Source organism: Sphaeramia orbicularis, chromosome 14 (genome assembly GCF_902148855.1).
Source record: "Sphaeramia orbicularis chromosome 14, fSphaOr1.1, whole genome shotgun sequence".
Lineage (NCBI taxonomy): Eukaryota > Metazoa > Chordata > Actinopteri > Kurtiformes > Apogonidae > Sphaeramia > Sphaeramia orbicularis.
In genome coordinates this window covers 48,569,853-48,592,426 of record NC_043970.1, presented here as the reverse complement: position 1 = coordinate 48,592,426, position 22,574 = coordinate 48,569,853, and the positions used below count along the sequence as shown (strand labels likewise).

Genomic DNA, 22,574 nt, shown 5'->3' with positions numbered 1-22,574 from the left:
TTTTGCACTTGTATAAATGATAGACGATGGTGCAATATTGTTAAAATTGCACTTATTTTTCTTCAGAATTTTCAAGTTGGTCATATATTTTTATATTATGTTCAAGTATAGTTTGTAGATGTAAACATTTTCATTAAGGAATTTTACTTTTTTCACTCAAAAACAAAGAGAAAACTTTGGAATTGATATTATTTATAAGTTCTTATTCTATTATTTTACTGGTCTGGCCCACTATACAGTCTACTCTCGTTATACCGCCAACTTCCGTTCACGGCCAAATTGGCGGTATAGCGAAAATGGCGTTACAACGGGTTGCGTCCACAATGTGCATGTCTTTACTATATGATGTCTATGCTGCCTCCGTTAACCTGTTCTAATTGCGTTTCTAAATAAATCTTGATTCTGTTATGTTGTAAGGGATCATTTAAAGTGGGGAAACATTTTAAGCATTATTATACCGTGTCGGGAAATGACACCCCATCATCTTGAGGCTTTGGCTTAATCCCACGTCCTCTTCCCGACATCCTGACCTACTGAGTGTTCTGCGATAAATGAACGGTGGCCGTTCCGTAGACCTACTCGTAGCTTGTCACGATTAGCGTCTGGCGCGTTTGTTTCAGTGCATTGTTAAAATTTATGTGTACTCGATGGCAATCACGCTGGCGGTATAACGGTCGGGAAATCAATGGTATAAGTGTTGTTTGTGCATGGAACTGGGCTGGCGGATGGCGATAGGCGGAAATGGCGGTAGCTAATGGAATAATGCATTGGGGATTTTTGTGCAATGGTTTTGGTCGGCGGTGAGCGAAAATGGCGGTATAACGGCGGGCGGTTTAACGAGAGTAGACTGTTTATCATGTTAGGCTGTATGTGGCCCCTGAACTAAAATGAGTTTGACACCCCTGTCTTGTAATGTATTAAAACACTCCACACTAATAAACAAAGTGGGTTTTTCAATGTAAAATCACCATCTTTCTTCACATGGAAACAGTTACTGTTGGTAGCAGCGATGGATGGACAACACAAAACCACAATATCTGTGGCACTATAGGCCCCACCAGCACAAAAAAAACAAAACAAACATATGTGGTGCCACCTGACAAAAGGGCACCATTTGTGGTTTGTTTGTGGTGTAATATTGTGTAATGAGAAGAAGAGTGGATTACCTTCCCTGGTGGAAGTCTGTGTTGAATGAACTTGTGGTTATCAGTACATTTCACTTCCCTCGAAATACGCATTCAGTGTTCCCAGGTTAATTCAGTAAGTATAACGAAAAACCAACAGCTGACATGTTTCATAGATGCTGGCTGTAAAAAGCAACTTTTGTTCCTCTGGTGCTTTACAGTTACCTGGGCCAGAGTGTGTTATGAACTAGAACATGGTGGTGCAACGTACACATACCCCCATTTGGGTAAGACTGAGCTAATGTAAACAGTCCATAAAAAGAATAGGTCTAACGCGAAATCATGAATTGCGTACAGATAACATGCCAATTAAAAGTGGTGTGTTACCGGTGTGCATTAAAAGCTTTCCACGTGTATGTTCATGCCGTGTAAAAAATAATGCGAGATTAGCGGCTGGCGCAGTTAGGGTTAGCAATTAGTGGCTAGCACAATTAGCTGTTAGGGTTAGGTTTAGAGTTAGCGGTTACGGATATGGAAACCGGAGATCTTGGCGTACGTTGACACACCATCAAATGGTGTTGAATAACATGTGACAGGATGAAAATGCGTATGTATAGTAGTCATTACTAGGGAAAAAATAAACAAACGGAATATACGGAATTTATAACGGAGCTATAATTAAGGAGCTTTTTGTGTGAATGCAATATGCTTCCATATTCAAACAGCTGCTTAATTATAGCAAAAATATTCCTCCAGTCTGGCCAGGATTCCGTTTGTTTATTTTTTCCCTAGTAACGGATCCATGTATCATTCATTCATTCGTTTTTCAATTTAAAACCAAAAATCAAAAACCAAAAAAAAAAAAAAAAAAACACTCATTTTTTTGTTTTTCATTTTCAAAACCACAATGAAAAATGGATAACGGCTTCTTTTTCCATTTCCCAATTTTGTGCTGAAACGAAAAATGGAAAAAAACGGATAACAACCTTTTCATTCGATTTAGCTATTTTCAAAATAGTTAAGTTGTCTGACCCGGAAATAGTCGTTACTAGGGAAAAAAAATAAACAAATGGAATTTTCCGAATTAATGAGACACTGTTTTCTGTAAAAAATTTAAATTCGGCTCAGAAAAACAGAGCTAAAATCATTTTTTTGTGTGAATGCAATACGCTTCCGTACATATCAAACAGCTGCTAAATAATAGCAAAATATTCCTCCAGAATCTGTGTATCATTCGTTCATTCATTTTTCAATTTAAAATCAATTATCAAAAAAACAAAAAGACCACTTGTTTCTTTGTTTTTCATTTTCAAAACCACAATGAAAAACGGATAACGGTTCGTTTTTCCTTTTCCCAATTTTGTGCTCAAATGAAAAATGGAAATAACAGAAAACGAACGTTTCATCCAATTTTGCTATTTTCAATATAGTTAAGTTGTCTGACCAGGAAGTAATCGTTACTAGGGAAAAAGTAAACAAACGGAATTTTCCAAATTAACGAGATACTGTTTTCTGAAAAAAATTAAAAAATTCACAGCATAAAAAATTAATTTTTTTAAGAATTAATTTTTTATGCTGTGAATGCAATACACTTCTGTTCATATCAAACAGCTGCTTAATTATAGAAAAATATTCCTCCAGTCCGGCCATGATTCCATTTGTTTATTTTTTCCCTAGTAACGACTACTTCCGGGTCAAACAACTGAACTATATTGAAAATAGCAAAATCGGATGAAACAGTCGTTATCCGTTTTTTCCATTTTTCATTTGAGCACAAAATCGGGAAATGGAAAAACGAACCGTTATCCGTTTTTCATTCTGGTTTTGAAAATGAAAAACAAACAAGAGTGGTTTTTTTTATTTTTGGTTTTAAATTGAAAAACGAATGAACGAATGATACATGGATTCTCCAGTCCGGCCATGATTCCGTTTGTTTATTTTTTCCCTAGTAACGACTACTTCCTGGTCAGACAACTTAACTATATTGAAAAAAGCAAAATCGAATGCAACGGTCGTTATCCGTTTTTTCCATTTTTCATTTGAGCACAAAATCGGGAAATGGAAAAACGAACCGTTACCCGTTTTTCATTCTGGTTTTGAAAATGAAACAAAAAAAAGTCATTTTTTTTATTTTTGGTTTGAAATTGAAAAACGAATGAACAAATGAGACAGGGATTCTCCAGTCCGGCCATGATTCCGTTTGTTTATTTTTTCCCTAGTAACGACTACTTCCTGGTCATACAACTGAACTATATTGAAAATAGCAAAATCGGATGAAACGGTCATTATCCGTTTTTTTCCATTTTTCATTTGAGCACAAAATCGGGAAATGGAAAAACGAACCGTTATCCGTTTTTCATTCTGGTTTTGAAAATGAAAAACAAAAAAACAAGTTGAATCCGTGTATCATTCGTTCATTAGTTTTTCAATTTAAAACCAAAAATCAAATTCATTTTCAAAACCAGAATGAAAAATGGATAACAGTTCATTTTTCCATTTCCCGATTTTGTGCTCAAATGAAAAATGGAAAAAACGGATAATGACCGTTTCATTCTATATATGCTTCCGTATCAAACAGCTGCTTAATTATAGTCAAATATTTCTCCAGTCCGGCCATGATTCCGTTTGTTTATTTTTTCCCTAGTAACGACTACTTCCTGGTCATACAACTGAACTATATTGAAAATAGCAAAATCGGATGAAACGGTCATTATTCGTTTTTTCCATTTTTCATTTGAGCACAAAATCGGGAAATGGAAAAACGAACAGTTATCCGTTTTTCATTGTGGTTTTGAAAATGAAAACAAACAACTTGTTTTTTTGTTTTTAGATTTTTGGTTTTAAATTGAAAAATAAACGAACGAATGATACACGGACTGCGTGTATGAAAAAATGCCACAACTTTTCACGAGCTCAGAAAAACCAGCCTGTTTTCAGCTTTGTGGCTTTTTCCTCATTTAAAAAAAAAAAGTATATATTTTGCTTAAGGAGGAAACTGTTCTTTTTCTGGCTGTATTGTGCTGCTGCCACAGACTCCTGTCCATTAGAAGTCTACATCTCACAGTGAAACCAGTCACACCGAAATAGGCAAAAAAAAAAGACAATAAAACTGTCTGATAGCGAAATCTGCTGCCCGTGTGTTCGGTCAGTTTATAAAAAGTAACCAGGTACACTGATACGTCTGCAAAATGTACTGCTGGATCACTCTGAATACTAATACTGCTGCTCACTGTCAGGGATGAAGTGAATTTAATATCATGCCAGTGGATGTTTTCTCGAGACTGTTTTTCATTAAAGTGCAAAGACTGCCTCCAAACTCAGAAATAGTTTGGACACCATGTCTTCGTGAGCATATCTAACTAATACACGGTGAATTATAAGAAATAAACAAAACAATGCATGCTGGGAGGGTGGGAGAACACTCCAAAGTAAATCACACCAACGCTAAGTAGCTGTGATTTGTGGTAAATGGAGCGGAAATGCAAAAGCACCGGTAAGGCCTTTCAATTTAAACTCAGTCTAGTTTCCAGCTGAGATTTCTTTATGGCTTTCTCTCGGCTGAACAGCAGTTTTGGCTCTCGTACTCGGGATGCTTTTGGGCGCGTGCCGGCTGCGGAAAACCTGAACGGAATTTATAGCACGCTGTGGAGAGAATGTGTTCAAAGACGGAGCTGACGGCGGCATGTGTCGCCAACAAGCAAAGAGAGAGGAAGTTTGACAGCTCGACTCGCGCAGACTGAATGAGTTTGAATAAATATAACAACAGGTATTTAACTAAGCCACTGAGCCCCAGACTGCAGAGTGAGAACAATCATCTCCTTCACAGCCGGCAGAGGAAAAATATATTATATTAAAAAAAAATAATAAAAAAAATACAAGGAGCGAAGTCGGAGTGAGAACAACAGGAACCACGAGGTGAACTCATTAGTGTAAAAGAAAATCAGGTATCCCTCTGAAATTCAAAAGGAGTTTTTGGAGTCACAATGAGAAGGTGAAACTGCTCATTATAAAAATCCACTTAAAGATCATTTTTGCCAATAAAAGAGCTTCAACTCAGCGAAGGAGCTGTGAAATGTGTGTCTGTCTGACTGCATGAGATGAAAATGAGAAGACAAGATGGAAAAATGTGTGAACTTCTAATGAACATTATAAAAAATAAATAAATAAATAAAGCCTCTCATTGACTATAATAAGAACTTTCACATTTAACCCATAAAGACCCAGTGCTACTTTTATGTTAGTTCCCAATTTTTATTTATTTATTTTTTTCCCACTATTAAACCTTTCTTAAGGGATTTCTCACCATTTATTAGAATAATATCTCCATTTTGTGGGTTTTTTTTTCCCCCAGATATTTTCCATTATTTATTTACTGATCATCTATATCAGGAGTCTCAAACTCATTTTCCTTCAGGGGCCACATTCAGCCAAATTTGATCTGAAGTGGGCCGGACCAGTGAAATAATAACATAATAATATATAAAAAATGTCAACTCCAAACTTTCTTCTATGTTTTAGAGCAAAAAAAGGAAAATTATGTGATGAAAATGTTTCCATCTACCAACTGTCCTTTAAAACAATGTGAATAACATGAACAAACTGAAATTTCTGACGAAAGCTAAATGCAATTTTAACAATATTATGTCTCAGTTTATCATTTGAACGTGTAAATTACGATTTACGGATCACAGTGCATCGACAAGTACACTAAATATGTAATAACAGGCAGAATATTGTTAAAATTACACTTGAGACATTTCAAAATGTTTATATTTGTTGAGGTTATTCGTGTTTTTTGTGAAATGTTAGTTTGTTTAAGTGTAAATACAGTAAAATGACATGAAAATTTTTACATTTACAAAGAGAGAAATTCGGAGTTGTGAGTACTTATGGGTTATTGTGACAGTATTTTACTGATCCCACCCACTTGAGATTAAATTGGTCTGAATGTGGAAAATGAACTAAAAGGATTCATATTTTAGTGTAATTTTTGCATTTCACAAATTCATCCCAAGGGCCGGACCCCACCCTTTGGTGGGCCAGATTTGGCCCCCGGGCCGCATGTTTGACACCTGTGATCTCAATAATACAAGGGAATTGGACTATGTGTGTGTGTGTGTGTGTGTGTCTCGGCCATCACACAAAATCTGAAAAAAGCTGACTACTGCAGTTTGGCATACTTATGTATTTTTGGTCAAGGAAGAGAGTAGCGAAAACGGCAACTTGATAGGACCAATATTTTGGGAGATATTAGTAATTTTGGAATACAGTAGCCTTACAATCATGTTGTTATGCCCAAAATCATAGAATCATCATTGAAGTGAGTTATCTAGCAACCATACCAGACCATACCAACTTTATTTATAAAGCACTTTAAGAACTTTACAGCTGGTCAAAGTGCTGTACACCAAACATAAAACAAGGGATTAAATAAGTAAACTAGAAGCACTCGGAGAGCGCAGACCTCCGCCAAGGCTGATCAGTGCCCCCCCCCCCCCGTGGGCCCCCCCACGCCAAGGAGGTTATGTTTTTGCCAGGGTTTGTTTGTTTGTTTGTCTGTCTGTCTGTCCGTTAGTGTGCAACATAACTCAAAAAGTTATGGACAGATTTTGATGAAATTTTGTGGTTTGCCCCCCCCCGTGGGCCCCCCCACCCCCGATCACCACCAAAATTTAATCATTTCTTCCTTATCCCATTTCCAACAAACCCTGAAAATTTCATCCAAATCTGTCCATAACTTTTTGAGTTATGTTGCACACTAACGGACAGACAAACAGACAGACAGACAGACAGACAGACAGACAGACAGACAGACAAACAAATAAACAAACCCTGGCAAAAACATAACCTCCTTGGCGGAGGTAACTAGAAGCACTCGGAGAGCGCAGACCTCCGCCAAGGCTGATCAGTGCCCCCCCCCCCCGTGGGCCCCCGCACCCCCGATCACCACCAAAATTTAATCATTTCTTCCTTATCCCATTTTCAACAAACCCTGAAAATTTCATCCAAATCTGTCCATAACTTTTTGAGTTATGTTGCACACTAACGGACAGACAAACAAACAGACAGACAGACAGACAAAAAAACCCTGGCAAAAACATAACCTCCTTGGCGGAGGTAATAAAACTAGCGAAAACGCAGGGTGTTAAGTGGGCTACGAACAACACAATACAAACATCATAAAAACAAAGACAAGTTAAAATCTGTTAAAAACAGCATAAAAAAACAAAACAAAAAACAAAACAGACATGTCACTCACTGATTAAAAGGTAATGAGAAAAAGTGCGTTTTTAAATGTGATTTAAAGACAGGTACAGACTGAGACTGTCTAACAACTAAGGGCAACTGGTTCCACAACTTTGGGGCGACAACAGAAAAGGCACGATCCCCACGAAGCTTCTTTTTAGTTTTTGGAACCACAAGCTGCATCTGATCTGCTGACCTGAGAGCACGAGGGGGGGCATAGGGGTGGATCAGGTCAGACAGGTAGGAGGGGGCAAGGCCATTCAAACATTTAAAAACAAATAAAAGAATTTTAAAATCAACTCTATAACGCACTGGCAACCAATGGAGTGAAGCTAAAACCGGTGAAATATGTTGATGTTTGCGTGTTCCTGTTAAAAGCCGAACTGCAGCATTTTGGACCAGCTGCAGTCGGGAAAGTGCATTTTCACTCAACCCGGCATAAAGTGCATTACAATAGTCAAGTCTAGTGGTTACAAAAGCATGGATCACGGTTTCAAATAGATCCCTGGGCAGAACAGACTTTACTTTACAACCGATAAACAATAGGGCCACATTGCCATGGTGTCAAATTTCATGTGCAGGAACAGACATGCCAGGTGAGAGGTTATTCAACTGAAACTGCCAGTGGAATTTACCAAAAAAAGAAAATGAAAAACAGAATAAAATGGATCCGAGGATCTAGAACACAGGTGTCAAACATGCGGCCTGGGGGCCAAATCCGGCCCGCCAAAGGGTCCAGTCCGGCCCTTGGGATGAATTTGTGAAATGCAAAAATTACACTAAGATATTAACAGTCCTTTTAGTTCAGGTTCTACATTCAGAACAATTCAATCTCAAGTGGGTCAAACCAGTCAAATACTATTATAATAACATAGAAATAATGACAACTCCACATTTTTCTCTTTCAAAATGTAAATATTTTCATGTATTTACACTAAAACAAAGTATTATTTTGCAAAAAATGTGAATAACCTTAACAAATATGAACAACCTGAAATGTCTGAAGAGAAGAGTACAATTTTAATAAAATTCTGCCTGTTATTAAATGTTTTGTATATTTGTAGATCCACTGTGATCTGTACGTTATTATGTACATGTGTAAATGATAAACTGAGGCATAATATTATTAAAATTACACTTCTTTTTTTAGTTTGTTCATGTTATTCACATCTTTTGAAAAGATAGTTTGTAAATGTAAACCTTTTCATCATGTAAATTTACTTTTTTCGCTCTGAAACATAGAGAAAAGTTTGGAGTTGACATTATTTATATATTATTATGTTATATTGTTATATATTTTATGTTATTTTACTGGTTTGGCCCACTTCAGATCAAATTTAGCTGAATGTGGCCCCTGAACTAAAATGAGTTTGACACCTCTGATCTACAACTTGTGCTTCCCAGCGGATCAACGCACTACTGTACTTTAAACATCATGCTGAGATTACAGTTGAGGGTTATCAAACCAAACACAGACAAAACCTGAGAAAAAGTCATTTTTTTTCAGTAAAATATATCAATAACTGCACATAAACCCAGTGTTTCCATCCACTGTCATTGACCCAACTCCATGGCTTTTACTGGTGAATCAGTGTTGTAGAAGATGACCGTGTTTCCATGGTAACTACAGAGCCTCTGAACATCCAAATGGGTCAAATCTGATGGCCATGAAAAGATGAGAAACTATATTTTACACCAATTATTTACATGTATTAATAGGATTAGTGGCTCTAAAATTACACTGGTCTACAAGGAAAATGCTTCCAGAATAAAAGTAATGAAACTTTACCACATGAGAGTCACTGATAAAGAAAAATCAAATCAAAAATGCTGGTTGGCTGAACTTTCCAAGATACAGCCTTGGGTCAAAATGTGAAATTCAAGAATTAACGAGAGAATGGGTTTGACTCAAAAGAAATATTTGCCTCAGAGCTACAAGATCTACGTCAAAACACTGTCTGCACATTAGAATACATTCACTTTACAGGTTCTATTTAGTGGAAGATTTATAAAACTATTATATAAATGTACATAAACCAATATATATGTGTAATAACACTTAATCATATACCTTGAAAACATCAGCAAACCGGCACTTTTGTCATTTATTTTCCAATTATTCTTATTAAAATACATAACGTTTAGCGTATTTAATGTCTGAAGCAAATCATTTCTAAAAAATTGTAGACCAGTGTTATTATACATTTTAGATCAGTAGATGGTTTTTGTGTCACTGGTGTATATTTGAGTCTTTATGGTTTAATGACATATGGAAATTCTGCACATTTATATATTAAAAAAAAGACACTGAAGATGTTATAGGTAAAGGGAATCAAACTCATTGTAAATCAGGGGCCAGATACAACAACTTCAAATTCCAAACTCTAAAATTTTAACAATATCATGTTTGTTAGTAAATGTTTCGTAACTTTGTAGATCCACTGAAATCTGTAATGCACATGTATAAATGATCAAATGAGGCAAATAAGGCAAATGTTTATATTTACAAAGTGTTCAAGTTATTCACTTGTGAAAGAATAAAGTTAAATTTTTACTTTTTTGGCCTAAAAGAAGGACAAATATTTGGAGTTCTCATTATTTGTAGGTTGATATGCTGTTATTTTGCTGGTTCAACCCTCTTGAGATCAGATTAGGCTGGATGTGGCCCCTGAAGTCAAATGGCTTTGACACCCCTGTTGAATTCATTAGTCGCTCTTTACATATTTATTCACTTCTATTGTTCTTGAATGAGGCAAACATTAAAAGAAAAAAAAAAAAAAACTCTGGGCATGTGCTGTATGTCTCAAAGCAAAGAAAAAGTTGCCGAAACCTTGAATGCTTCTTTAAACGGCGGAGCAGAGAAAGCGTTCCGAACACTTTGTAGAGCAGCTCCAGTCTGGCTTTTTAAACAGCAAGGCGTGTTAAAGGATTTGACCCGAATACGTCCACCGTTCAGGTCCCCGGTGACCGTAATCGTATCGGTATTCGGTATCGGCAAGTACTCAAATTTAAGTACTCGTACTCATACTGGGTCTGGAAAAAAGTGGTATCGGTGCATCCCTAAAAAATGAGGCATAATATTGATCAAATTTTACTTATTTTTCTTGAAAATTTTCAGGTTGAAAATATTTATATTTACAAACTGTTAAGATTATTCACTTGTGAAAGAATAAAGTTAAATTTTTACTTTTTTGGCCTAAAAGAAGGACAAATATTTGGAGTTCTCATTATTTGTAGGTTGATATGCTGTTATTTTGCTGGTTCGACCCTCTTGAGATCAAATTAGGCTGGATGTGGCCCCTGAAGTCAAATGGCTTTGACACCCCTGTTGAATTCATTAGTCGCTCTTTACATATTTATTCCATTGTTCTTGAATGAGGCAAACATGGAGAAAAAAAAAAAAAAAAAAACTCTGGGCATGTGCTGTATGTCTCAAAGCAAAGAAAAAGTTGCCGAAACCTTGAATGCTTCTTTAAACGGCGGAGCAGAGAAAGCGTTCCGAACACTTTGTAGAGCAGCTCCAGTCTGGCTTTTTAAACAGCAAGGCGTGTTAAAGGATTTGACCCGAATACGTCCACCGTTCAGGTCCCCGGTGACCGTAATCGTATCGGTATTCGGTATCGGCAAGTACTCAAATTTAAGTAGTCGTACTCATACTGGGTCTGGAAAAAAGTGGTATCGGTGCATCCCTAAAAAATGAGGCATAATATTGATCAAATTTTACTTATTTTTCTTGAAAATTTTCAGGTTGAAAATATTTATATTTACAAACTGTTAAGATTATTCACTTGTGAAAGAATAAAGTTAAATTTTTACTTTTTTGGCCTAAAAGAAGGACAAATATTTGGAGTTCTCATTTGTAGGTTGATATGCTGTTATTTTGCTGGTTCGACCCTCTTGAGATCAGATTAGGCTGGATGTTGCCCCTGAAGTCAAATGGCTTTGACACCCCTGTTGAATTCATTAGTCGCTCTTTACATATTTATTCCATTGTTCTTGAATGAGGCAAACATGGAGAAAAAAAAAAAAAAAAAAACTCTGGGCATGTGCTGTATGTCTCAAAGCAAAGAAAAAGTTGCCGAAACCTTGAATGCTTCTTTAAACGGCGGAGCAGAGAAAGCGTTCCGAACACTTTGTAGAGCAGCTCCAGTCTGGCTTTTTAAACAGCAAGGCGTGTTAAAGGATTTGACCCGAATACGTCCACCGTTCAGGTCCCCGGTGACCCGAGCCCGCTGCTGCGACACCGACACGGCCGTGATTTTCCATTAGTGTGTGACAGCGGGGCCGTTTATAGCAGCGAAGCCCTGTGGAGAAGCAGGTTAGCTGTAATTACTCAGCTGATGGCTTATGAGCAGAGCCGGCCTGTCACACCTCCACTAGCTCCTGGATTCAGCCAATCAGGAGATGGGGGGGGCATTTGGGTATTATTCACCCGGCAGTGAGCAGCTCCCCAGAGAAGAGGGCTGCACTTTCACCAGGAGTCATTTCATGTTTCATTCCAGGACCTTTTCAGTCTTATCTGCTTAACACACACGCTAACACTCATCCTGACCTGATTCTTTGCACATTTTCCAGAAATAAAAGACAAAAGTTGACACTGTGACGAAGGAAAATGGTTTTTGTTTTCCCACTCCGAATGGGATTCAATTAGCATTTTTACCTCCGCCAAGGAGGTTATGTTTTTGTCGGCATTGGTTTGTCTGTATGTCTGTCTGTGTGCAAGATAACTCAAAAAGTTATGGACAGATTTGGATGAAAATTTCAGGAAATGTTGATACTGGCACAAGGAACAAATGATTCAATTTTGGTGGTGATTGGGTGGGGTGGGGGGGGGTGGGCACTGATCTGCCTTGGCGGAGGTCTGCGCTCTACGAGTGCTTTTCCAGAAAAGAAAGTGCAGACCTCCGCCAAGGCAGATCAGTGGGCCCCCCCGATCCCCACCAAAATGTAATCATTTGTTCCTTGTGCCAGTATCAACATTTCCTGAAATTTTCATCCAAATCCGGGGCACTGATCTGCCTTGGCAGAGGTCTGCGCCCTCCAAGTGCTTCTAGTTTGTTTCAGTTTTGGTCTCTAGTCTCCATACCTCTTCCTGTTTCATGCCGTCTGATGTTCGTATCACACATCATCAAAAGGGAGTGGGTGCAATTCGCAGGGTCAAAACCAAGTAGTAGATGTCAAACCCACGGCATGCGAGCCAAAACTGGCCCGCCAAAGGTTCCAATCTGGTCCACAGGCTGAATTTGCAAGGTGGAAAAATGACACTGAAGATGTTAATGGTAAAGGGTGTCAAACTCATTGTAATTATTCATTTATTCATTCATTATCTGAACCCGCTTTATCCTCACTAGGGTCATGGGGGTCGCTTGGAGCCTATCCCAGCTACATAGGGGCAAAGGCGGGGTACACCCTGGACAAGTCGCCAGTTCATCGCAGGGCTGAACATATAGAGACAAACAATCACTCTCACATTCACACCTATGGGCAATTTAGATTAACCAATTAACCTATCAGTGCGTGTCTTTGGATGGTGGGAGGAAGCCGGAGTACCCGGAGAGAACCCACGCAGACACGGGGAGAACATGCAAACTCCACACAGAAAGGTCGGAATCGAACCCAGGACCTTCTTGCTGTGAGGCACGAGTGCTAACCACTGCACCACCATGTTGCCCATTTTGTTAATAATAATAATAATAATAATAATACATCAGTTTTATATAGCGCTTTTGTAAGTACTTGAAGACACTTTACAATAAACAACCAAGGGACGAACACACAACAAACGGGTAAAACAGATACAGAGTTAATGCAAAAAGGCAAACAAAGAACAAATATGAAGTTAGAGACAGATACGGAAAAGAAAACACATGAGAGAAGGTAGATGAGAGTGGCTCCTGGATTCAGCTCCCCAGAGAAGAGGGCTGCACTTTCACCAGGAGTCATTTCATGTTCCATTCCAGGACCTTTTCAGTCTTATCTGCTTAACACACACGCTAACACTCATCCTGACCTGATTCTTTGCACATTTTTCCAGAAATAAAAGATAAAAGTTGACACTGTGACGAAAGGAAAACGTTTTTTGTTTTCCCACTCTGAACGGCATTCAATTAGCATTTTTTGTTTTAGTTTCGGTCTCTTCCCATATCTCCATATCTCTTCCCATTTCATGCCGTCTGATGTTCATATCGCACATCATCAAAAGGGAGTGGGTGTAATTTACAGGGTCATAATATGATGGAGGCGAATGTGTGTTGGAAATGGAACTGAAACGACAGCGGGTTTCTCCCCCTTTTGTTAAATCGTCTCGACACAGCGCATTACACACACGCAGCTCGAGAGGCGGTAATTGCCCAGATTACCCACCATTCACTTGTGATTGTCTCTGTGTCTGTTTAGATCCGCGCGTGTCAAACTCTCCGTCACGTCTTTTCAAGCCGCGCTCGCGACGAAGAGCTGAAAATGACGTGTTGAAACGTCAACACACATCAAAACACACGCAGCTCTTCAGTGTTTGTCTCCATGTTTCATTAGCGGGCACTCGGCTGCTTCGGCGTTTCTTTTCTTTTCGTAGCTGGGAGGCAGATGAACCTCTAAAGGGATTTAATGAAGCCCATGTTAATTAAAGGAGCCATAAGATTTTACCAACTATTCTGCTTTATTGCTTCTCAGATGGAAGTTAAATATGTGAACTGTAGCGTCAAGTCATCTCATGCTGCTTTCACCGAGTCTGGATTGGACTGTTTTTTAAGTCGTATTAACCCTTTCGTGCATAGTGGACAGCTATTCTACAGCTGTTCTCTTGTATATTCATGGATTTTGTTGTTCTTTTCGCTGTTTTTTGTTTTTGTTTTTTCTTTATGTGGCAGTACGTGGGGAAATCAGATTACCCAGTTGTCCGACAACGCCACCCAGGGGAATTTCACCCCTGGGAAAATTATACAAATAATAAAATTAACTAACAAGATCACAGGTTCGTAATGATCCACCCGGGAGAGATAATGTTTAGTTAAAGACAGAATTTATTGAACAAAAATTATTAAACAGTTAACAAAAAAAACTAAAATGTCGCACACACCAGGCCTTCAGCCAGCACTCAGGCTGACAAAAACAAAATAAGGGAGGACAGGGCTGAGACTTACCACCGCGGCAGGAAACCAAAAATAAGGGGAGGGGTCCACCACCACACCTGTGACACGACACACAAAAAGAAAAAGAACACAAGGAAACCGTGAAAACACCACCACCAGGTTGGACTGCCGCTCAGGTACCCAGCACCTGTACCACAAAGAAAAAGAAGAAACAACCATTAATAAAACAGCCTGAGTGCCTAGGTCACTGGTGGCTGACAGTGAACGATTAAAACTCACACACACTCACACACATCCATCCAACATCTAATTAACTCAAAATATTAAAAGCCATGAAAAATACAATTTCCTTAAAATAGTGTTGCCAATAAACATGAACAAAGGAAATTGTAAAAAAAATAAATCCAAACAATAAAGAAACTATGAAAAACACAAAAAAAGTATCTATGCCCGCCCCCCGCCACAGGTAGAGGATCAGGTCCGGAAAGACGAGCAGGAGCCGGACCGTCCGGAGAAGGGGAGGGGAGACGAGCCAAGGTCCGGGGGCGAAACACTCGGGCCGAACCCGACTTGGCCAATGCGGCACCGGACAGAGACGATATCCAGGGTCCACTGTAGCACAACAGCCAAACCAGAACAGCAAGGCAAAAAAAGCCGGGACAGCAAAACCAAACCACCAAGCCAAAACAGCAACAGTCAATGAGTGTGGTGGCTGATGACAGGCCACCACTTACTGCAACCTTTAAATTAATCAAAAGAAAACACTCTAATTAATAAATGCAAAAAAAATACTCAATTAAAGAGAATGATGCACATACATACATACCACTGGCGCAGCGTCACAGAACAGGAGGAGGAGAACCGCAGTTACCTGCAGCCCACACTGCAGGAAAACACAGCAGCAATCAGCTGAGAGCTAAGCTACAGTCTGATAGAATAGCAGACAACGCCGACTCACCAGGCAGACCACGTTACTTCCCACCAAACCTCCGGCGGGGTGATCTGTTCCCCCTACACCGTCTGTAGTCACTAAAAAAACACACCGGTGTCACCAATGCGCACGTTGTGCGCACACAGCGAAAAGAGGAGAGAGAGAGAGAGCGGCCACACTACCTGAGGGTTGAATGTTTGCGATGCCCACCGCAAACAAAGGGCTCCGCCACGCCGAGCTGCAGTCACCGCCACGCTGGCTCAAAGGACTGGAAGGAGAGGGTCAGGTGTGACCACTCACCTGATTATAAAGGCGCGTCTGGCACCGCCCCACAATTAAGGTACGGCGCTGCTGGCGCAGTGCCGTGCAGTGGCAAGGAGGGAGAACGCCTCCGGCTACATTTACACATATCTTTATTAAACTTTTAAGAAACTACATGTCTTTTCTAACATGAATTGGTAACATTATGTAGATCTCTCCTGAGGATAAACCCCCAGAATCACAAGCCTTCCCCACAGTTTTCACACAATTTATCAGTAAATACATGTTTCTGTGTGTCCAAAATTAAAGGTGTGGTGTCCAGCTGAGTGGATATTTTTGCAACTTCATGAAAAATAGATTCATAAGAATTTTTTTGTCATTATGACTTTTTTTAATGTATTTTTATTTATTTTTTTAAATTATTTTTATTTTATTTATTTATTTATTTTTTGTTTATTTTTCAGAAGAAAATTTTCTATCACATTGTTTTTTTCATGCCTAAAGAGGAATAAAAACACTCTGGAAAAATTTTGATTAAGGTTCTCATAATTCGTGCATGAAAGGGTTAACCCTTTAGGGGTGTCAGTATTATTTATACTCCCATTTTTCCTCAGTGAAGGTGAGTTTCTTTTGACCTTAAGTCCCTAAAACGAAGCAGCTTTATCCAGGGGCGCTGCTACCAATTGTGGGCGCCATGTAAGCATAAACATTGTGGACCCTTCAATCTGTCGGACCGGGAAAGGGGGTGGTGGTGGTGGTGGTGGTGGGGGGGGGTGCTCTGTACATAACGTCACTTACGGTAGCGCAAAATGAACTTTCAACGTCCAACTCCTGACTTCTATGCCTCTGTTACACATCAGATCTTACATGAAATTTTCGCAATTTCTAACCTGTATCCCCTGGACACAAACACACACACACACACACACACATAAACAAATGCAGGGCCCCATGAATTAGTCATGTTTACCCCCCCCTTATCGGCACCCCAGGCTTTATCTGGTACAACACATCATTCATCACAAGTATTGTTAGGGATTGGACTTGAGAACTAGTTCTTTTTGAGAACCGGTTCCCAGTAGCTCAGTTCTTTGCAAGGTTATTATTGTTACCGAAAACTGAATTGATAACATTATGTAGATCTCTCCTGAGGATAAACCCCCAGAATCACAAGCCTTCCCCACAGTTTTCACACAATTTATCAGTAAATACATGTTTCTGTGTCAAAAATTAAACGTGTGGTGTCCAGCTGAGTGGATATTTTTGCAACTTCATGAAAAATAGATTCATAAGAATTTTTTTTGTCATTAGTCATTAATGTATTTTAATTTTTTTTTTTTTAATTATTTTTATTTTATTTATTTATTTTTTATTCCTTTTTCAGAAGAAAATTTTCAATCACATTGTTTTTTTCATGCCTAAAGAGGAATAAAAACACTCAGGAAAAAATTTTGATTAAGGTTCTCATAATTCGTGCATGAAAGGGTTAACCCTTTAGGGGTGTCAGTATTCTTTATCCTCCCATTTTTTCTCAGTGAAGGTGAGTTACTTTTGACCTTAAGTCCCAAACATGAAGCAGCTTTATCCAGGGGCGCTGCTACCAATTGTGGGCCCCATGTAAGCATAAACATTGTGGACCCTTCAATCTGTCGGACCGGGAAAGGGGGTGGGGGGGTGCTGTGTACATAACGTCACTTACGTTACACTGTAAGCCCGGATAAGTAGAGTTTACTCCAAAAATTTGAGGGAAGTGATTGCACTTAAATGATTTGAGTAATGATCGACTAATCAGTTGGTTTAAGTCGGTTCAACTTTAATGCTAAAAGTATTGAACTTCAACTATTAAGTAGAAAACACTAAAAGACAAGTTATTTGTACTTTAAACCTGTTGTAAAATCAACCCCACTATCCAACCATTCAACTCAGCATTTTAGGTTACACTGACTAATTTTCTTAATTGCAGCCAGATTAATTTATCAGTGATTAAACAACTTTTTTGCAGATAATCAAACTCAAAATCCTATTCCTGACCAAAATACAGGAGGTCCTCGGGTTACGAACGAGTTTCCTTCCTACGCTGGTGACGTAATCTGAATTTCCGCGTAAATCAGAATTAACCCTTTAGTACCCCCTAAATACCTAATACATACAGTGTGGGGAAGCGAAATTTTCAATATTATGAGGCAGGGATTGAAAGACAGTGTATGACCAATTATTTTATTGAAAGTCATGAGAATTTATTTGCCACAAGAAAATGTACACAATAGAAAATGTTTTTATTCTATGTGTCCTCCTTCTTTCTCAATAACTGCCTTCACACGCTTCCTGAAACTTGCGCAAGTGTTCCTCAAATATTCAGGTGACAACTTCTCCCATTCTTCTTTAATAGTATCTTCCAGACTTTGTCGTAATAGTTTTGCTCATAGTCATTCTCTTCTTTCCATTATAAACAGTCTTTATGGACACTCCAACTATTTTTGAAATCTCCTTTGGTGTGACGAGTGCATTCAGCAAATCACACACTCTTTGACGTTTGCTTTCCTGATTACTCATATGGGCAAAAGTTTCTGAAAAGGTATGGATAATAGTGTTAGGTATGATTATGACATCAGTATATGTTTGGTTTCAAAACAATTGACGTAGTGCCTGCTGAGAAAAAAACAACTAAATGTTCATTGTAAATTTTGCTTCCCCACCCTGTAGGTGGCTGGAGAAGAAGGAGGGGAGGCTGTGAGAGCTGCTGCTGGGGAATCCAGATTATCTGGAGGGGTAGCAGGTGCAAGATCTTCTGTAGACGTTGAAGGTACGGGTTCTACTGGCCTCTCCACCTTGGTGAAGTACTTGGAGATGTCCCTCTGGAAGGAAATCTTCCTCTTTTCCTCCCAGATCTCACGGTAGCACCGTACACTGTCCATCACTCCCCTTGAAGCTTTCGAAAATCGTTCCATATTGGGATCCTCTGCGGACGAGACTCATGCATCGTAAAGTCAAAACAGCGTAGGTCGAGTACCGCGTAACCCGAGGACCTCCTGTAGTTATGAAATTATTCAACTTAACCCTTTCATGCATGAATTACGAGAATCTTAATCAACATTTATTTCCTGAGTGTTTTTATTCCTCTTTCGGCATGAACAAAACAATGCAACTGAAAATTTTCTGATGAACCTATTTTTTATGGAGTTCCAAAAATGTCAGCTTGACGCCATGCGTTTAATTTTTGAAGCAAAGAAACATGGATTTACTGACATACCGGGTGAAAACTAGGAAATAAAAACATTTTTAATGCAGCTAATCTGCATTTTTCTTACATTTTAACAAACTCTAATACTAGTCATTACTTACTTCATGGAAATAATATGCAAAAAAAACCTCAACTTTTTTGTTAAAAAAAAATACAGTTATTTGCAGTTTCGTAACAATAACAAGCAATTGTTTTTTGTTTTGTTTTTTTTGTTTTTTTTTTTTTGTTTAGTTTATTTTGAATATGCAACAAGACAAAGTAATCTTACTTAGTCCTTAGAAATAAAACAGGAAGTAAGAGGTCATGGAAGAAAACAAAAAACCAAAAACAAAACTTATACATAATAATAATAATAATAATAATAATAATAATAATAATAATAATAATAAAAAACTTTATTTGTATAGCACCTTTCATACAGAAATTGTAGCCCAAAGTGCTTCACATTGATTGAAAAAAATACAATATTAAAATACATTTAGATTTGATTAGAAATACAATAAAGTAAAAATGAATATAAAAACAGCGCGCATTAAAATATTTGATTATGCATAGAATTTTTGAAGTGCAAGAAATAAGATGAAATGTGAGAAAATACAATAAAATTAAAATAAAAGCAGCGCACATTAAAATATTTGATTATACATAGAATTTTTGAAGTGCAAGAAGTAAGATGAAATTTGAAATACAATAAAATAAAAAAATAAAAACATAAATACAATAAAATACAATAAAAATAAAAAACCGCACATTCCTGGTTCCTGAATTGTGACCCCATTTTTATCTCCTTTCAAAGGCTAATGAGAATAAAAATGTTTTTAATTTGGTTTTAAATATATTCAGTGAACTGGCTTCTTTAATGTCTTTTGGAATTGTATTCTATAACTTTGGTGCATAGTTAGTAAAGGCTGCATCCCCCATTTTCTTTGTAATATTTCTGGGAGTTGCTAGTAACCCTGCGTTTGATGACCTCAGTGTTCTAGTTTGTACATAATTGATCAGTGAGTTTGCAATGTAACTTGGTCCGGTTCCATTTAGAGCTTTATGACTTCATTAGTACATTCGAAAAGGAGAGGGAAGAAGTCTAATTTATTTAATCCCCACCCCTTCAACACTCAAACATGTTACTGTAGATGAGGTTTATCAAGAACAGCAAAGTTATACTAATGGTATGAATCACAGTGTATGAGATGATGCGTAAGTGTCCACTGTGTTGGCTGATATGGAACTAAAACAACAAAATTCATGAATATACAAGAGAACAGCTTTGAATAGCTGTTCACTGTACTGACCACAATGCATGAAAGGGTTAATATATTGTAGCATGAATGGAAGTTAGCGCAATGTCATTTGTCAGTACTGGAAGTGCTTTTAATTTGACAATACATTAAGACAGGCATGTCCAAAGTCCGGCCCGGGGGCCAATCACGGCCCGCGGTCAGATTTTATACGGCCCACAGCTTGGGTTTTAGAATGTATTATTTATGGCCCGCTTGGACTGTTGAACCGAGTACATGAATCATAAAAGGTTCAAAATGCAGTTTCTCCTTTCACCTCATGGTGGCAGCACCACTCTAACTCTATCTGGCTCTGTGACCTCGCCGTGAACCTTTTTCGCTAATTTCTAACCATGGTGCCTGTAAATAAAAAAACAGAAGTTGACAGTGAGGGCCGCCGCTTCCAGGAGAGATGGGAATTACAATTTTTTTTCACTGAAAATCGAGGCGATTATGTTTGCCTAATTTGTCAACAGACTGTTGCCTTGTTTAAGGAATTCAATGTAAAGAGACACTAGCAGACAAAACATGCTAACGCATACAACAAGCTAGCAGGGAGTGAGCGCTCCGAAAAAGTGAAGCAAATTCAAGCTGCTTTAAACTCAACAGTGACTCTTCATGTGAACCTGGGAGTTCAATGAATTCACCACCAAGGCAGGCTACCAAGTTGCCAGGTTAGTTGCCTCTAACTGCTGGTGTTATGTACTTGTAGATGTGACACAAATATTACTTTCTGAATGATTTTGTGAAAGACAAGAGTAAGAGTCATATGTTTTCATCTGAAACGTTAACAGACTTTGCATTACTGAGTAATATATGAGTAATGATTACTCATATAAGTCATGTTTAAAATGAATGTGGGGTTAAGATTTTTATCAACTTCTTGGACGTTTAAGATACTCCACACAGTTTGTTCTATGTTATCTGATTCCAGATGTGAAAGGAAGGCAGAAATGTTTTTTTTTTTTTTTTTTTTTTTTTTTAATTTGTTCACACCTGAGTGGCTTAGATTTGGTTACATTGCCATTTTAAAAAATGATATTGTGACAATGAAAATAAAATTGTTGTAGAACAGCGCTTTTATATGTAATTTTTACTGTTTAAAAAACGTCCAAAGGGACCACTGGCCCCTGGCAATGTCCACATTATCAGATCTGGCCCTCTTTAAAAAAAGTTTGGACACCCCTGCATTAAGATTTCCACAATACAATAACAGTCTTAGATGAACAAAAAAGTCATTGTTCTTCCTCTGGCTCTGACTCATGGTGCAGCTCTACAAAAATACAAAAACAAACACAAAAAGGCCAATAAACACTGCCATACTCACATTAAATCCAAATTAACCCTAACGCAGTGGTTCTTAACCTTGTTGGCGGTACTGAACCCCACCAGTTTCATATGCACATTCACCGAACCCTTCTTTATTAAAATATACAATATGATTTTTTTCAAATTCAAGACACAGGCATATATTTTACTGGTGCACAAAATGAACCGTGCATTAACCTTTTCACAAAGACATGACCTTTTTTAATACAACCACACTGAAATGGTTTTAATTTTTAACCTTATGTATTCCAATAATGAACTTATTGTATTTATGCTATTTATCATTTTTAACATTTTAACACACACCCGTCACCTAATTTCCATCAGGCTACAATAATAATGAATATTTACTGCAAATCAGTGTGACTTCTGCTGTTGTGTATATGTATGTGTAGGCCGTCAGGTCAACCCGGTTTTCATTTCATCTCGCTCCGAACTTTCCGAACCACACAATTTTGACATAAAAAAAAGATAATTGCATGTAGTGCATCAAAAAAAAAAAGTTCTCATTATACTCCTTCAGTATTTTTGTGATCGTTGTTTTATTACGGCACTAGCTCGGCTTTAGCGTAATACGATTTCTCCATCCGCAACGGTGCGTCGGTTGTCACATGATTGTAACTGACCAGTGCGGTGACCGAAAAATGTAAACAAACGCTACACATGGCTGCCTTCGTGGTTAACAGGAAGTAGCAAAAGTCATAACGATGTGGAAAATACTCAAATAATTCATCGTCAGACAAGTGGAAGAGATTATAAACACTTCCGGATGTGTTGTAGTGCTATAAGCACCAACAACACACCACGTATATTGGATGTCAATCAGAGAAAGAGTCTCCGAAGCCGTTTGTTTACATACACGGACCTAGCCCGACACACACACCCGACTAATGAGTCGAGTGTGTGTCTTGACCTCCGCCGAACCCCTGAGACTGACTCACCGAACCCCTAGGGTTCGATCGAACCCAGGTTAAGAACCACTGCCCTAACACCACAACCCCGCTGAACCCCTGCACAGAAAAATAACTCATTTTCAACAACATGCCCAATACCCACAATGCAATGAGAAGATAAAAA

The 22,574-nt window shown here is 38.3% G+C and overlaps 2 long non-coding RNA genes across 2 annotated transcripts; one reads left to right on the top strand and one right to left on the bottom strand.

The window, feature by feature from the left end:
• Positions 1 to 12,889: 12,889 nt before the first annotated feature.
• On the top strand, positions 12,890 to 18,600 carry LOC115432797 (uncharacterized). The gene is made up of 3 exons (XR_003937251.1): positions 12,890 to 12,900; positions 18,378 to 18,380; positions 18,427 to 18,600. It is a non-coding gene; the product is annotated as an uncharacterized LOC115432797 (long non-coding RNA).
• LOC115432801 (uncharacterized) lies at positions 15,302 to 15,774 on the bottom strand. Its single transcript, XR_003937254.1, has 3 exons — positions 15,572 to 15,774; positions 15,417 to 15,487; positions 15,302 to 15,341 (listed from the first exon to the last, which is right to left on the bottom strand). It is a non-coding gene; the product is annotated as an uncharacterized LOC115432801 (long non-coding RNA).
• Positions 18,601 to 22,574: the final 3,974 nt, after the last annotated feature.